Below are 18,327 nucleotides of genomic sequence, written 5' to 3' on the forward strand. Positions count from 1 at the left end.
AGTCATTCACATTTTGATAGACTTCTCCCCAGCACGTTTGCACACTTTTCTGTCACGTTTATAGCTTCTGTCCTTGTTGCGATTAGCATATTTTTGCTTAGCTACTTAAAAATCGATTTATGAGCAGTCACAAAAAAGCATTGACAGGCAATTAAAGTCTCCGAGAGAAATGAGATACAGAATAAAACGACACACGCATCATCAACATATTTCTTCCTTTTTGCAGCGTTTTAATATTTTTGGCGCCTGCTCTTTGCTCTGTGCTCGTCCTTTGATCAGTGGCGGTAAAGAAATAGATTAAAAGTCCATCAAATTACTTTGGTGCCTCCAATATAGATGCCAATGCTTAAGGGCTAAAATGGGGCACCATGACATTTATTGCATATCGAGAAACAAGGATACAAAATAATAAAAGAACATTTAAATAACAAAATGCTTAAAGTTGTGAACTCTAAATAAATGTTAAGGCTTTTTTAAAGGCCAGCATATAATGTTAGTATAATATTTTTTCGAACTGCATTTATTGGATTTATTAAAAAAAAAAATGGTTTTCTTTTTAATTTTCTGGCTCATGCTTTGGGAAGACAAAATGTTTGATTTTTATACCCTTGCAGAGGGTATTATAATTTCAGTCAGAAGTTTGCAACGCAGTGAAGGAGACGTTTCCGACCCTATAAAGTATATATATTCTTGATCAGCATCACTAGTAGAGTCGATCTAGCCATGTCCGTCTGTCCGTCCGTCTGTCCGTCTGTCTGTCCGTTTATATGCAAACTAGTCTCTCAGTTTTAAAGCTATCTGCATGAAACTTTCCCAAAAGTTGTCTTTCTATTGCAGGTAGTATATAAGTCGGAACGAGCCGGATCGGACGACTATAGCATATAGCTCCCATAGGAACAATCGGAAAAATAAATGAAAAAAAATTATAACTTTGCTGTTTTTCTTTTTTTTGTTTAGTTCTTCGACATTTAGTAATGGTTAAATACTTCCGATTTACGGTTTAAATTTCATCAAAATCGGACGACTATAGCATATAGCTCCCATAGGAACAATCGGAAAAATAAATGAAAAAAATTATAACTTTGCTGTTTTTCAATTTTTTGTTTAGTTCTTCGACATTTAGTAATAGTTACATATTTCCGATTTACGGTTTAAATTTCATCAAAGTCGGACGACTATATCATATAGCTCCCATAGGAACAATCGGAAAAATAAATGAAAAAAAATTATAACTTTTCTGTTTTTTATTTTTTTGTTTAGTTCTTCGACATTTAGTAATGGTTAAATATTTCCGATTTACGGATTAAATTTCATCAAAGTCGGACGACTATATCATAAAGCTCTCATAGGAACAATCGGAAAAATAAATGAAAAAAATTATAACTTTTCTGTTTTTTAATTTTTTGTTTAGTTCTTCGACATATAGCAATGGTTAAATATTTCAGAATTATGGTTTAAATTTTATCAAAATCGGACGTCTATATCATATAGCTCCCTTAGAAATAATAAAAATATATAAAATAACTATCAAATAATTGAGCTGCAAATCATCATAGCTTCAATGTTTTTAAACATATACGAAAGTAAATCATAATTTTAATGTTTTCAAAAATGTTTAATTCTTGCAATAGCTGCAAGGGTATATGAACTTCGGCTTGCCGAAGTTTGCTTTCTTTCTTGTTTTTAATTACAATTAAAATGGTTGAGATGTTCTACGAAAACGAATATACCCATTGCTATCCATGTAGAAAATGAATGAATACTTGACTTATTTTTAAATATACATAGCTGGGCCCGTAAACTTTCGGTGCTCTAAGTGCAAGCAATAGATAGCTTAAATATTCAAAGCGAACGCTCGTAAATGATTAACAGCCAGACTAGATACATGAGCTCCACCAATTGCCAGTTAAATATTTACAAGCCTCCGCTGCCGGAGATGGGAAATGCGAATAAATGCCATGTGCGTGCGTCTCTGTTATCGGCCAAGTTATAAATTGGGCTTTAAGCAGCCTTACCTTTCGGCTGGCGCTTTATGGCGCTCATAAAATATGATGGTTCCCGATATCAAACCACCCGGCATTCTCCCGCATTTCGGTTCTCTCACCTACGTAATTGAATAGAGCACTCCCATAATGAAGTCGACTGCTGGAAGCCACCGAATCTCGATGGAACCGCAAAGCCAGCAATCATCGAGAGCATTTGCCTTCGGGCAGATGAGGAAAACTAGGAGGTGGCGTTGAATTTTCGGTGGTAGTTGGAAAAATGCGTCTGCGGTTAACAGCCAGTGGATGGTTTGCATCAAATAAATGGGAAAATACAGACAGTCCATTTCGAATAACATCCCTCGGGGTCCTGTCCTGCGTTGGACTCCAAGTTATTCAATCTATTTGATGCCATGCCAGTTTGGCCATAGTTAATTTGCACCCTGGCCGCTTTAATTGCCGGCCGAAAGGATTGCCAGCCAGACCAGCTTTGATTAGCTCTTAGATAAATTGCTTTTGGCACTCAGTGATTGAGTGGGTGCTCTATATATTGCTAACAAGGCCACTTTGCGAGGCTTATTAATGGGCGGGGATTATGAATGCGAGAGACAATCAAGAGGCTGACAGATCCTGGTCAAGTCAAAAACAAACAAACACAAAACCAACTAGAGCTTGAGAAAAGCCCACATCAGTAAAAACCGAACTGAAGTTGATAGCCGGCAACAAGAAAACACGTTTGGCCGACCGTCTCTTGAGCTGGCCCATTAACGCTTGAGCTGGCCTCTTTCTAGGACACTTGAACTTGGCTTAGGAGAGTTTGCGCTTCATTGAGCCATGAGATTTCATTAATAAAAAATGGCACAAATGGAAAGCAGCCCTGAGATCGCCTCGGAATGCTGCAGGGAAATGGTTTTGGAGTCGTGGCAGGCGGATTTAACTATTCATAAGTAAAAGTCGCACACAGAAAAACAGGATAGGCGAAAGTCGAAGTGATGGGCGAAAGGCGGCATTGGGGTAAACAGCATGAAAACTAAGTGGAAACTCTAGCAGGAGAGGGGGCATCTCACATATACTAAAAGGAATAATAAAATATACCCTAAAGTATAGAAATGTGTGATGAGATATGACATGAAAGGTGTACATAAGACTTGTACAAGCTTTAGCCGTTTATGGTTCAATAAAAAGAATGTTAGCTTAATAAGCGATGAGAGGGATTCCTAACATAAGAAAATTGATGGGAAATTCCAAATTTGGTGAGTGCAGTGCATCCTTTTACTTATCTAACAATTTAAAACGAAAATCTATTTTTATGTTAATTTTTTTTTAAGAAATAAGACTTTAAAGATGTGCAAGCGCTTCAGCTTTTTATGGTTTTATAAACAAGAAATTAGCTTAAAAACATTAAAGGGAATTTATAAAATTAGTTATAATTTTACTTATCCTACAATGTATACACAACATGTAGCATAGTTGATGGACACAAAACCTACAAAAAATGTATCCCACATCAAGTGTGATTCAGCACTCTGATCGGACACACCCATTAGGGCCTGTCAAGGGCCTGAAAGAATTTAAGACCAGAGCAGAAATTAGAAAAACATGTACCAATGCCAAATGCCAAATACAGGAGAGTCTGGGGAGGTTCATTCAAGATTGAAGGGACAGACGGACAGACAAGCTGTGAAAAGCGGAAGCATGTTTCAATGGCTCCTACGCGTTCAATTGCGAACAGCGGGAAAAAAAGCTTATGGATAGTAGGCCCTCCGAAAGATAACCGAGTAAGGCCAATGGGAAATGGAAAATCTGCGCCTTTTGGTTGCTGGATTTTCCCTAATTTCTGACGCTTTGGGCGACATTTTAATTGAAATGTACGTGACCCTAATCAACAGAACAAAAGCAACCCATGTTCCTGGCCTGCAGGGCAAGTAGAAAACAAATTTCTGGGAAACGACATGTTAACAGCAATCAGGAGCAGAGAAAATCCAGATAGCTTATTACGAAGCGCTTTTGGCCAGGCAGTCACAATAACAATTCCTGCACAAATGTGTAAGGGGCGAAATACTTGTTTGCAATTTTATGTAGATTACAGCCGAAGGTTTCGTTCCGTTCGTTTCATTTCGGATTCTTTGGCTCCCACATTGAGTTCATAAAATGTCCTGACCATAAACCCTTTTTCAGACAATTTAAGCCAAAGCAGCGTGAGGATTTGTTGGGTTACAGCGCTCAAGGTTTACGAGCCAACTGGATTAAATTCGGCGAAACTGTGCGGCCAACAAAATGGCCACACAACTTGACACAAATCGCGTCGCCTTGACTTTTCTCGCCTCGCTATGGCATTCGCCCTAGTATATATTTTCATTTATTTCTGGCTTATTTATGTGCCATTATTTGACATTTTCGAATGACACAACAAAAACTTTTGCAGCACCCTCGTTACAAGTTGGTCTGCCCAGTTAGTGAGAACAGATAACTGGTAACTCAATTACGCGACTTTTTGTTTTCAGTTGCGGCAGTCCCCCTGCGTTTTGTAAACTTAATCGGCACACAAAAAAAACTGTTCAGAAAGTTATGTGCTAAAGGTTGAGTTCATGCGTAGTTTTCTTCCCAGAACTTGAGATTAAATTGACAAATAAATAATAAATTAATTGCCGCCTACATACGTCCTGTATAATAACTTCCTGTTAAAAAAAAAACGAATTTTTTTTGTGGAAAGAAAAAGTTTCGCAGAAACAGTATGATAAATAAAAGATAACAAATACAATAACAATATGCATTTAATTCTTAACTATTTAGTTCATGAATTATTTCCGGTGGAACTAAGCTTATGGGCATTTGGAAGTTTCAAGTAGAAATTACAATACCAACTAACGGGCTGTGTAAATTAGTTGGCATTATCCCACCGGTTATTTTCACTGTTCCTAGTTGACGTAATTTTGGTCAAACTTGTTGCACTCATTATTCGCACTATGAACTGCCACGCCTAAAAAGCGAGGTAATCGGAGGGCAGAACCCATAATTGGCCCGGGGCTAACATAAATGCATAAATCTGCTAACGATAGTGGCCTGAACCATACCAAAAATCAATACAATTTGGGTATAATTTAAGGTACGTTCTAGCCACAAAAAGATATTGTTTTTCTAGACACAACGTCTGATTCTGCCCGAAAATGGTTTCTATTTAAATATTTTATTGAACAAATTTTTTTTATTTTTTTCTCCACCATCCATATTTTATTTTTATTTATGCAAAAGCTTTTCTTGCTACTTCTACTACTGATTTGTATACTGCAAACACAACGAAAACTTAGCAAAACTATTTTCCAAATAATAAAGAGAATCCATTAAAGCCATAGACGAAAATATAAATAAAGGAACTTTGCAATAAATAAGACAATGCAAACTAACGAAAAAGAAAGGCAATTTCGCGCTAATATATCATAAAACAAATCCAGGCTACTTTGAAACTTTGTTAAAAAGCAAAAGCATTGTGCAACGGATACAAATTTGTGCCTTTTGGAAAGCTCTTATTTATTATTAGTTTGCTTTTGTCAACTCAACAATTAGCTGCAATTAAAGTTTCCTAACAAAGTTTGGGCCAATGACAAAATCAGTCTTGGGCAACTTTCCGAAACAGCCAGCACATAGGGGGTCAAAAACATTTGTGCTGAGAATGGAAAATATATGGTGCCAAAATCTTGAGAAAATGGGGGTAGTATTTTGCCAGCTGCTAATCAGCCCACAGAAAAAAAAAACTTTTGTATGGCCCACCAAGTAAACCAGATGCAAGAGTGTTCTTCAAAAAGTCTTTCTCAAAATCTTATTTAAATCTAAAGTTAAAGCTAAAGCTGCCAACTGGTAGGAAAAAAAAAATTTCACATAATGCTGAATGCACACGAGTAGCGTAATATTTATGCAGCGGAAGCTTAACTGCTCCAGAGATGCTTGGCTGCATTTCAATGGCGAGTGTGTAAACATCCTTCCAAAATCATATATATATATATATATATATATATATCGTCTGCACACTAGCTGGAAAATAAGGGAAGAATTCTTTCAAATGAACATAAAATGGGGGAAAAAATTCGAATAAATTAAAAGCTCGGGAATGCGAATAGTGCATGCCTCGCAAGTAAATTTCGAGCACTTTGCAGGACCTTTTCAGCTCAAGATCTTTATGTTAAAATGCCCGATGGCATGCCCAGCGAATACCCATTGCATGAAAAACAAGGAAACAACAACGGGTGAGCAGAATCTTTTGTATGCAGCACAAAAGAAACGAAAGCAGCAGAAACCAAAGGCAGACGGAATCGAGGGAGCAACGAGCCTGGCAAACACAAGTCGGGATAAGTTGCCAAAAAGGACTAAGGATGAGAAGCAGGTCTCCAAACCCTTCTTTTGCTGAATTTTTACATTTTTTTTGGTGGGAGTTACAACTTATATATTCCAGTGAAATCAAAAAGTCATTGGCCTTTTCTAGCTTCTTCATAAAAAGAAATGAGAAATCAAATCGGGAGTCTGAATAAAAACTCATTAGAATCAAGCAATCAGCATTTGACTTGTTTAACCCGTGAAAATCACAGACAGGTAAAGCCAGTCGCATCATATGATAATCATGTGATAATTTGTTTTGTCGTTGCATTTGGCGCTGAGTCATAAACGTTTGGCCTATTGAAAAATACAATTAGAAGACCGCGGCGACAAATACGAAAAATAACAGCCAGAAAAAGAAAACAAAATCGATTTGCAATATCGCAATAGACTTCAGCTAATTTGCATGGTGCGAAAATGATCCGTACACGACAAACGCAATTGGGCCATAGGCAAAAAAAAAGTCAAATAGATATATCCAGGTATTTGAGAGAGTGGGTGCGGATGGGGGTGTGTCTGTAACCTGTAAATCACTTTTAAAATCGCATTTATCTAAAAGTGTTATGTAGATCAAGGACGGTACAATTTAAAAACTGGAGCCTAAAAACCACTGATAAAAAATTGAAGATAATTTATTTTATGAATGCTTTAAGGAAACTTCACAGAATATTAGTGTCTTTGTAATTTAAAATCAATTTGTTCTTGGTAGCAACAAATCGAATTAGTTTTAATCAAAGGAAATAAGTCTTATAAATAAAACTCTCACCATACTTTATTGCTCTATATCTCGCTTCTTGATCTTTTAAAATATGTTTATATGTATATACACGCATGACGCTGAGTGCTGCGTTCTGCCGCAATATGGCATCGGAATTTTGTATATGTTTATTGTTATTGCTGCCGCTTTGAACAGCTCCATTCATTCGTGATAGCCGCCATACATTTCAGGCGACGCCGTCAAGCCTTTCATTCATGCGGTTTGGGGCGGAGGCAGAGGCAGTGGCTCAGCGACTCTGTATTCTAATGGGAGACCTTGGGCGAGTTGGGAAGCAACAAAACAACACAAACAACTCACAGGGGCGGCGACAGATCCACTGATGATATGCGGGCTTCGTTCCGAACGCTCTGGTCCGCTTGCGAAATCGCCTTTCCGTTGTGATTTTCTCAGCCGACTTGTTTTCTATTACATAATTATGAGCGTAATTACATTAATATGTAAACACGGCCGTGTAAACCGCAGCGAAACAAAATACAAAATAACGGGCGCAATAAATAACGCTCTGGTATTTTTATTATTAACTTTGGCAAATGTAATTGAAAATGGTGTTTTATGAATAATTAGATATTTAAATAAAATGTTTATAAAAAAATTCGAATGGTAATGACTTTAGACTGTTATTGCAAATATATTTAAGGCAAATATTATGAATTAATATTTTTATTAGCATGCCAAGCCGTTTATCAATGCAAGCCAGGTTTCTTTATACACAAAAAGAAATAAAATGATTAAATCGAAAGGTAATTTCAAAAAGCTTTTTTTAATATATGTTTTAGCTTTTATAAAAAGTTGTTGATAAAATAATGTTATCAGTAGACAACTTTAAATATATTTTTAATTAAGTGAAAGAACAATAGTCAAGGATCCTTAATATTTAATCTCATTTCGTTCTTATTGCACTAGATAGACTTGAAAGTTATGGAAATTTAATTAACATTTCAGATAGGCAAAAAAAAAAACCAATATAAACCATTTCTTAGCAGGCTGAACAACGGTTTATTAAGGCATTACAGTTATCTTTTCCCATCTCACAAATCAAGCTGATCATCTGGTCTTGAGTCTGAAAAAATTGGATGATTTGCTTGGCCAGACGGGGATATAAATATATAGCGGGCGGAACAATGCCAACCTACAACCCACATTGCCGACAATAATGGCCAAAGCCCGCGTTTTGACCAAGTCCGCCTTTTGGCTTTTACCACTCGGGGGAATAAAATAAGGTCACCTGTGTCTACTCTTTCTGCCAATCTGCATTCGTGTGTGGTGTATGTCTGTCAAACTTCATTTGAATACTATGACGATGTATTATTGACATTGTGTACATGTTTTAATTTGGCATTTGCCGCCGGCCCTGATTCTCCACCACCTGCTATTAATTCAAGGAGGAACGGCGAAAAAAAACACAAAAGCTAACAGAAAAAAATAAATAAAAGCGGTTTGTGCTTGACGTCACAGTGACGTCATTTGAAATCGACAGCATATACAATGCATAAACATCCATTTAATCATTATATTTCAAAGTGTCTAAGCAAGTCCAAGCGCCGCCTTGTCAGAAACCGGTTCTTACTTTCAAAACCCCCACGTGAGCACTTTTAAGTTTTGAACTTTCCATTTGATTTTTGCCACAGATTTTTTAAAATCTGACTTAAATATTTAACTCTAACTCAAAAAAAAATTATATGTAATTATTTAAACATGAAAATCAGTTTTTTTTGTCATAATGACCCAGTAACAGGATTGGTATTCCAGTAAGTACACAAATTTCTAAACATTGTTCAATTTATTGATTGCATTTTTCATTTGCGACTGACTATTTCCGTTTGCTGCTGTACGAATATAAAACAATTCACCACTTTCAAGAAATATGTACATATATTTACTATGCGAAAACAAAAATATTCTTTAAGCAATTTTAAATTATTTTTACTTTATTATTACTTGCTCAGCTTTGGATAGCCATTTTCAATTATTTTTACTTTATTATTACTTGCTCAGCTTTGAATAGCCATTCGCTGCATGTTTACATTTCATTCGAATTCGCAATGCTCTTAATTTAGTTTTATTTCTGGGCATTTGCATTAATTGCTAGCGACGGCCGGCGCTTTTAATTGATTTTTCAATACAAAGTGTATGCGATTTTTAATCTTGAGGCATTTTTTTTTCGGTTCAGCCGTTTTGTGCGCTCGGTTTTATTTATTTATTTTTATTATTTTTGTCCATTATTACTATTATTATTTTTGGCACAGGGCTGGCGATTGCGTAAAAAGCTTGTTGTTTGCTGTTGTTGCGTTTTTATGAATGGCTGTTGGCCGGGATCGCCGTTTAAGTCGTTTGGATATCTGGCGGATCTTTCGCTTTGTAATGCATAAACAAATAGACTACGTGTAGTAATTGCAGCTGATACAGAAAGGCAAAAAGAAACACACGCTCACGTCCGATTTTTGTAAATCTCTGCCTTCCTAATCGAACGGCAAACAATTCCAACGGCGAGCAAATAGCTATCAGAAATCGATCGCCAATCTGCCGTTTTTCAATAAACGAACAACGAGCTTTTTTTTTTGGGAGGGGGCTTTCAGGCAATGCCATCATAAATGCAATAGCAGTACGTTAACCGATTGTCCATCAGAATGAAATTTCCATTTCAATTTCCATTTCCTCTAATGACACAAAGTTTTCATCATCTGTTCCAAAATCGATACACTTCAAGGCTGTGTTCTGGCATTCGAATGGAATTGAAACTCAAATTGCATTTGGCAGAAAGCATTTAGGTGTAATTAAACCCAATGTGCCGTCAACTTTAAGTTTGATCTCTTTTCGTGTCGCATTAAGAAATGGCCAAACCCATCAAGGCTTTTAATCATAAATTATTATGGTGCATCAGATCTAAAAATCTGACCTGTTGGCCAGGAGGGAAGCCAGTCAACGGTCCGAAGAAGACCTGGCCTGTCCTGGCAGTTAAGTAAATGTCGGGACACCGGACCTGGCCAAAACGGCCCTGACGAGGCCGACAGCTAAACCAACACAGCAGATGACGAAAACGTACAGAAACAGGGACAGTAGTCCCTTCCTAAGAGCTTCTGTGCTGCTAATAAGAATTATAAATAGCTAAATATTGTACTACAAAGAGATCAGAACCCATACCTAATAAACAAAAGGAATAAAAATATATGAATGACGGTGTTTAACAGTTTAGATGATTTTTATTATGATGCAATAGGTTCTTCACTCTTCAGTTGGTAAAACTCAAGATATATTAGACACAAGACCTTGACTTTCAGTTGGGGGAACTTTAGTTTGGCTAAAATAAAGCCAATTTGGCTGGCAAGCATTGCACATGATGGCAAAGGTGACGAATGACGAATGACGAGGAAGACACTTAGCCGAGTTGAGCCGAGCTGAGCTGAGTTGACATTCATATGCATAAATTTGAAAATTCCTTATTTACTCGAGTCGGCGAGCGAATAAAAATGGAACTCGTCGTATAACTGAGTCAATATTTGCTCGAAGTTTTTCCCACTCCACTCCAGTCCACTGCGCCCCGTGCCAACACCCACGCTTTATTGTTTACCCTGTTGTCTCTTTTCGTAACCGAAATAGCTGCAAATTGACCAGCGGGCTATAATAACGTGTTCGCGCAATCAAAGGACCTTTTGCTAGCAGCATTACTGGCTCTACAAATGGAATGTTCAATTTAGAGATAGTTTTTGGTATTCAACACAAAATGTATTTTTACAAAATCTTCATTCACCAAATCTCTTTTCAAAATATCTCTTTAGTTTTGAGAAATCTAACAAAAACTTTAAGAAAATGTACTTCAGATATAGTTTGGGTGCAAATCTTAAGAGATTTCTATGACTACCCGTTCTAAATTCATAGCTCACATAGTTGGCTTTAGTCAAAATCACAGGCAACTATGTGCTTTCACTTAAATAATTAAAATCGATTGTTTGAGTAATTGCAGGGCATTCCCCAAGTCGACGCCTAATGGTGGCCTGAAGATATGACATTCCTCACGATTTTGCGGTCTGTCTGTGTGTACCTGTGTGTTGATTCGGCTTAATGCAAATGCTCAATCATTTCGCGCCGTCGAGCATTCTGCTCCTAATTTGATATACGACAAATGTGCCAAAAGTTGTCAGACGCATAAAAAACAAGAAGGAAAGACGCGAAACGCAAAACTCCCAGGTAGCCAGAAATATATATATACTATAGAGGGGATATTCCAACAGTGTTGTGTCAGAATTTATGAGACCATAAACATTTCAGTCGAAACTCGTGATGACGTCGCCATTTCTTCCTGTCCAGGGCCAGGGCAAATGGGAAATGGGATATATTGTAAATGGTCATGGCAAATGCCAGCTGTGAGTTTGGAAATACTACGAAACGGGGGTACAGGAAACTTTCTTTGTCCCTTCAAATGCCTTATAAACTTGTAAAGTGCAATAGAAAAGCAACAGAAAAGCAGAAAACGAAGGACATAAAAGCATAACAAACTAAATTTAAAGTGCAACAAAAACTTTTGCTCTACCCTCGACTCGGAAAAAATATGTTACTGACAAGTTACCGTTTTGGTTGCTAATCGCCTCTCCCATCATACACGCCCCCAGCTCCTATTGTAGGCGTTGCTTGCAAATTACCTAGGCAAAAGTTAGATATATGTTTATGTATGTGGGAGCACAAGAATCAACAAAGGTCATTTGTTGTTGCACAAAACAAATGTTGTGTCTTTGTGCTGGGGGAAAATGTCAAAGTTGTAAGAGAGGGCACCAAACTTTGAAAATGTTGATGCAAGGAAAACAGATGTTTAAAAATTTGTAACAATAAAAATCACGTTTAATGCAGCACACCCGACAGAATCGAAACAAGCGTTTGCTATACCATAAACAAAAACAAAGACAGCACTACACTTTAACGAGATTATTTACTTTTTATTACCATTAAATATTGCGTTCGAGCTCAAATGTTAATATTTTTAATACGGTAATTTTATTATTAAGTGAACTTTTGTATAGAATCTGAAAACCCAAAAATTTGGAATTTTCCGATCTATTGAATTTTTTTAAGAATTTCCAAACAGAAAAATACATTTAGATATCTGACGTTAAAAAATAACAAATTTTTTTATTGACCAGTGGAACCGACTGGGAACATACTTTATCAAAAAAAAAGTGCGTTCTAGGCAATCAGTTATAGAATCATACCGAAAGCTAATACTTTGAATTTGCGTAGTAGAATTTTTTTGATATTTCGGTTATCAAAGTTATAAGATTAAATAAGTGGTGGACCCCTCGAAATGCAAACAACGAGTGAGTAATACCAAAAAGAACTAAAAATGTTTGTACAATGATTGTCTTGAAATGTAGGTAAAAACGATTTGTGTTCTCGGGACACATAAATACGATAACAAAAGTGTGATTGGCTACTGAAAAAACAAACTTATCCAAAGACAGAAAAGACTTAACGATAGCAATTCGCCGAAGTTTTGCCGAAAACTGCAGCTGAATGAATGACAATTCATTTGCATGAGCGTGTTCGTCAATCAAATGCTTCATAGATGAATGTACATATATAGTAGAGCCAATGCGTATCTATGACTTAATTTATGGTGAATCGTGAAATAGTTGTCTTATCAATTGGGGAGATAAAATTGTTCAAGTCCCAGAGAATTGTTAACTCACCTTTGCCTTCTCGAAATGGAAACGGACGATTTGCTGACGATTGGATAACTGAAAGTAATTAATATAATTAACAGTTGTTACAAAAGGTGGATTTAAATTAAATTAATTTTTTAATTGAATTTAGTTTGTACTGATTATGTTTTTCTTTAATATCCCTTATGGACCATAATTCTTAACAACAGAGAAGCGCTGAAAATGCCGCAGACCACCCAGGATTAAGTTTTAACAGATATTTCTGGAAACTGGGTGGTCCTCTGATTTCATTCCCTCCTTTGTCCCTTCACACCCGTTCCACTGCGCTTTATTGTTAATGAATTCTACACATATGCGGGGACCTCGACAGGGATTCCGTTGGATTCTGTCTGCAGCATCGAATGTAGCTTGTTCTGCCGTCCAGTTTTTGCATAAAAATGTATCTATACCCTTTTGGCCGGGTAGTCATAATACATTTTCTCCGACTGATCAAGATCTTTTTGTGGCGGTGGAAGTCACTGCGGCAATCTTTTAAAATGAAGGAATAACGATTACGAAAATGGCCTTAAAAACTGGTTCGGTAAAGTTCAAGGCCTTAACCCATATGTTCTTAAATTACAAATAATTCAGCTGCTTCCTTTTTGGCTTAAATCGTCTATAAAGTAAATCGAACGCTCTGTTTAACTTTAGGAAAGTGTTACGACAGCTGAATTATTAAAATTTAATTTATGTTTATCAATAATACTGTGTTTCGAACGAACAAAATGTAATTTAAAAGTGTTTTGACAATTTGGTAATGGAATAGTTAACAATTATTTCTGTGTCAGGAAATTAAATATTGATTAATAAGCAAGAGTGTGTTTTTCTTCGACTTCTGTTGACCAATTTCACTTAGCTCCTGCTCCGCGCTATTCGTTTCATTTGGCGCTGTTGCCAAGTGGCCAAACTTGGCCGCAAGACAAAGTCAAGGTGTTGGCCACGTTGCGTGGCCGCTTTTTCGAATTTACAGCTGCTGCTTGCTTTTTCGTTATGGGTTTGCTTTGGCTTTGCTTGTTTTTTTATTCAAAAACGAATGTCAATGCACAAGTGATTGGTTTTTAAGTACATGAGACGCCGCCAACAACGATTTACCTTTTGCAAAGTTTCAATGATTCTTTGCATAATTTTTTGGAATACTCTCTATGCAGGGTGATCGATCATGATATCCTAATTGTGTGTTGTCAGAGGCGCGCAGCCCTCAAAAAAATCCAGTTCTGGACCTCCCTGAAAAAGCCGGCAAAGCTGATCTTCCCCCTAAAAAAAAACTAAGTTTTAAGTTGATGCGACAAAGTGGTAATAACACTCAGTCAAAGAAAGGTGGGCAGGGAAGGTCGACAAGGGTTTGTCTTTAATCAAAACTGAAAAATAAAGAGACAACAAAAGCGTTGAGGCGGCATAAGCCGAAACAATTTTGGGCACAGGAAGAGAGACCAGAAAAATGTCAAAAGAAAACTTCTTATTTTTTGGTCTATGTGTACTTTACGATTTTTTTTTGTCGGAGTTTTGGGGAGGGGCCAGCCGTTATTTTGGGGGCGGCTGCTGAATGTAAAACGTTTTTCGACAGACAAAAGCTAATAGCAAAGCCCCTAGCCAAATATGCTCGGAAAAACAGAGCCGGAGAAACAGCTCCCTACTCGATATGGAAGCTCCTCGGAACGAAAGTTTATCAAGGTCATTACGCCAGGTTGGCTTCAGTTTGCTCCATCGCCAACCTGTCATTCCTGTCGGCAGCAGAGTGGGCGGGAGCGACATGGATTTTAAATATGTCCAAACAAACCCCTAATTACATTTTTATGGGAGCTAAATAATAAAAAAATAAAATTTTTAATGAAACATATTTTGTTGTTTGAAAATATCTTCCTGAGCTTTATTTGAAAGTATTATTTGTAAAACTAAAATTATTATGTAAAACCAACGATGCTATAATGGTCAAATTTCAAAAAGAATTGTTTTCAATTTCGAAAAAAAACTTTTAAGGTAACATTCTTTTGATAAGCCATACCATAACAGAGATAAAATCTTATAGCCAAAACCAAAAGGTTTTCGATCAAAGATTACATATTTTAAGAAACCTAATAGGGGTATTGAGTCAAAGTAGTTTCATGATTTTAGGACTAAAAGCATTCGAAACCACATTAGCACTTGTCTCTTCTTTTCATCTATTTTAAATTAAGAAAAGAGCCACCATCTGTAAATTGCTTTTCATGTGAAGTGATTCGATTAATTTTACATACCCTCGAGATACTTTTTCCTTTGGCAACAAATAAGGCCGTGTGCCTTAGCCCATTTACACTCATCCCATTTTCACTTTTTCGACAAATTCCACAAAACTTTTCTCACATTTTACTTCAACTTTTCCCACACGCTTAAGAAACTCCAACTGCAAGTTCTAATTGAATTTAGTTTTATTAGGGAACATGAAAGGAAAAATAGGGCTTGGAAATGGAAACCTCTTGAGCGTTTTCAGTTTTCATTGCCTGGGAAAAGGCCACGGGGAATTTGCTTTCTTAAAGGCAATGAAAATCCCATATTCTCAATCAAGGGTTGCAGGATTAATTATATTGAAAAAGGCGGGGACCCCTCAGCTCTTTATAAAACTAAAAGCCACAAGAAAAACAGGCACCGAAAGTTGTTAAGCCGATTTTGGACAAAACCTGCCAATGATCAAAGGCAGCGACCAGAAAAAATTGATTTAAGCTGGTTTTCGAGTTTGTGCTTTCTGTTTTTTTTGTTCTAGGGACTAATAATATTGACCAACGACCACGCCCAGTTTGGCTGCGTGAGGAGGCGTTCGGTGCAATTAATATCAATTCCCGTTGGGCCATTAACACGAGCCAAAAACATATTGGCTAACAAGTGTCAAAGTCGCGCCAAATTAGCGCAGAACGCAACGATGATGATGGCATGTGGGCGTGGCCAGGACTGGAACCCAAGTCCCGAAGTCCTGGCGATGATATCCAGCCAAGGGAAGAGCAGCATGTGGCCAATCCTCCTCGCACTAAATGGGGTTCGTTGTTTGGGTCCTGCCCTCATTGATAATAATATTCGATTCGGCCTTGTTTGCCCATGGGGTTGGAACTGATGGTTTACTATTGTCTGGGCACAGCATATATACAGGATACACATGTTTCTGTCAATTGCCTACGTCACCCAAAAGGAATGGGTTGAGGGTTTGGGGTTTGGGCTTGAGTTGAGTTCGAGCCGATAGACTGTGACGCAATCCCCTCGAAACAATAGTTTCGACCTGACAGTTGAAAAGGGCGCCACATGGGGTCACACACATCAGAAATATTGGACTTTAACCATCTGCAGTTCTTCTGTAATTGACTTCTGCGAAGAAAAGCGGAAACGTTTATCAGCAAACTTTCGAGCTCGTCCTAATTATGCAGCCGGCGATTCTGGAACAATCACAGACACCCGGCTGCCAATGACGTCCCCCACAGAAAAAACAACTGGAAATGCAGAGGCGATAAGGAAAATACATCGAAATCAAAGGCGAGGGTCGCCCTTGAAAAATGCGGTGAAAAGTTTTGGTTACGGCTCGCATTTGTCAGCTGCAAATGGAAACGGGAATTTATTACCCTGCCGGGAACGAAGCAGATTTATGGTGTTTTCAAAATGGTTTCTCTAATTGCTTCGAGTTCTTAGTTTGATGTTTCTGCTATAAATATACAAATTTTTAAAATGCCAGCAACGCAAATAGATTGCTTGTTATTTTTGTAGGGGTTTTATGTTATTATAACTTATATTTCCTTGGGGAAAAACAAAATATATAACTCTCAATCTCTCAGAATAATATATCAATGTAATATATCAAATAAGATGATTTGAACAAAATATGACTCAAAAATGTTTAATGAATTTAATGAGTTTAACTTCATTACTTTAAATTTGACTTAATTTTGATTTAACTTGCCCAAAAATACAAATAATATTTTTTAAAACGGAAAGTAAGTATAAAAAATGTGGTTTTTATATACACAAACAGCTTTAACAGTATTTTATCAGGAATACAGCGAAAATTGCTTACAAAAATTAATTTTATGGTTTAGTTGTCGTATATAAATAACATCAGTAAATGTTTTTACGATTGTCTGAATAATATTTCGAATTAATTTTCAATCTTCCCTCTTTTGGGTGTCTAAGATGAGGCAACCACAAAGGGACAATAAATAACGAGTTATAAATATACATAATGTGCATTTGTTTGTTTGCTTTACTTTGCATGTGTGTGTGTTTGCTAGCTATAAGAAGAACCATTGATAAACATTTTCAATTGCTTTCACTTTTAAATCGATTGGCACTAGGGAAAAGGGATGTCGCGAGTCCTGCGGCACTAATGCAATTAATAAGACAAGAGAGACATGGCAAACGTGTGTCTAAATTAAAGTTGAGTGCTAAGCGGAACAGAGAGGGACAGGGCTAATGAGGTGTGACAATCAAGAGAAAAAGACAAGATTTAAGCCTGATTAATGAGACTCACCTGTTTGTTTAATGTTCTATTTTAACCGTTAAATGTTCCTTTGCAATGGATTTGACTTTTCGCAACCGATCTGCAGATTCTGATAAGAAAGTGGTCGTTGATAAGACTCTTCTCTACCTCACTCTCTTCTCTCTCTCTCCTTCGCACACTACGACAGTCGCAGCATAAACAATTGGAAAGAAGAAGAAGCAGCGACACGCCTAGTGGGCAATTTTCCGGCTTTTCCTTTGGGAAATCTTCGTTTTTTTTACTTTGCGCGAGAAATTCTCTTTGATTTTGGTTTTTCTTTTCAATTTGACCGCATTTGTCGATTTTGGTTATCTTTTCTGTTGTTTTTGTTGTTGCTGCTGTGGCTCTCACCAAAAAACTCACACACAAACAAGTGTGCTCTCACACACACACACACATTGGCATACACGCACACCACTACACACGCGGCTTTTCGCTGACGAAAAATATACGAGGAAAATACGGCTCTAAGCTATAAGCTTATTTTTTGGTGGGGACCCGGAAAACAATCTACTTTGGCCAGGTTTTCGTATTGGCGGCGTTTCCAGAGCGGTACACGACGGCGGTACAATTGGGCTTTTTGCACAAGAGATTGATTTCATCCGCGAAATGTCTGCTTTCGAAAAAATATGGGTACAGTGTGACCGACCGCGGAAAAGTGAGAAATAATCCTGAATACATTAATTTTAATTTGTAGCGCAAACATGAGTATTTGTCGATAGGTTAGTTAGTTCGGACTCAGACCATGGAGTTGAACATGGAAGAAGATTTTTTGATTTTGCATAATATATATTCCAAAAAAGGGATATTAAAATATTATTTAGCTACAGAAAAGAAGTAAAAAAACTATATCCTTTTTGTTTAAAAAAAAATTTCATACAAACACGGAAGTTATATGGACTTATAAGTTTTGATCAAAAGCCAAAAATTGGAACCCAAAGAAGTTTTCCAAAAAATGAAAACATCACATACCTCATCTTTACACAAAAAATTTTGGTAAAACAAGTTTAAAATAAA

At 37.0% G+C, this 18,327-nt stretch overlaps 1 protein-coding gene across 2 annotated transcripts in view; it reads right to left on the reverse strand.

The window, feature by feature from the left end:
• Window positions 1-17,958, reverse strand: part of LOC128258471 (G protein-coupled receptor kinase 2) — a 51,441-nt gene extending 33,483 nt beyond the window's left edge. Inside the window, exons 1-2 of one of the 2 annotated variants that reach the window (XM_052990103.1) lie at window positions 17,302-17,958; window positions 12,807-12,854 (exon numbers count right to left, since the gene is read on the reverse strand). The gene's annotated coding sequence lies outside the window, so the exon portion shown is untranslated. The remainder of the gene's footprint in view (window positions 1-12,806; window positions 12,855-17,301) is intronic. The other variant, XM_052990110.1, reaches the window with a different exon arrangement.
• Window positions 17,959-18,327: the final 369 nt, after the last annotated feature.

This window comes from Drosophila gunungcola, chromosome 3R (genome assembly GCF_025200985.1).
Source record: "Drosophila gunungcola strain Sukarami chromosome 3R, Dgunungcola_SK_2, whole genome shotgun sequence".
NCBI lineage: Eukaryota > Metazoa > Arthropoda > Insecta > Diptera > Drosophilidae > Drosophila > Drosophila gunungcola.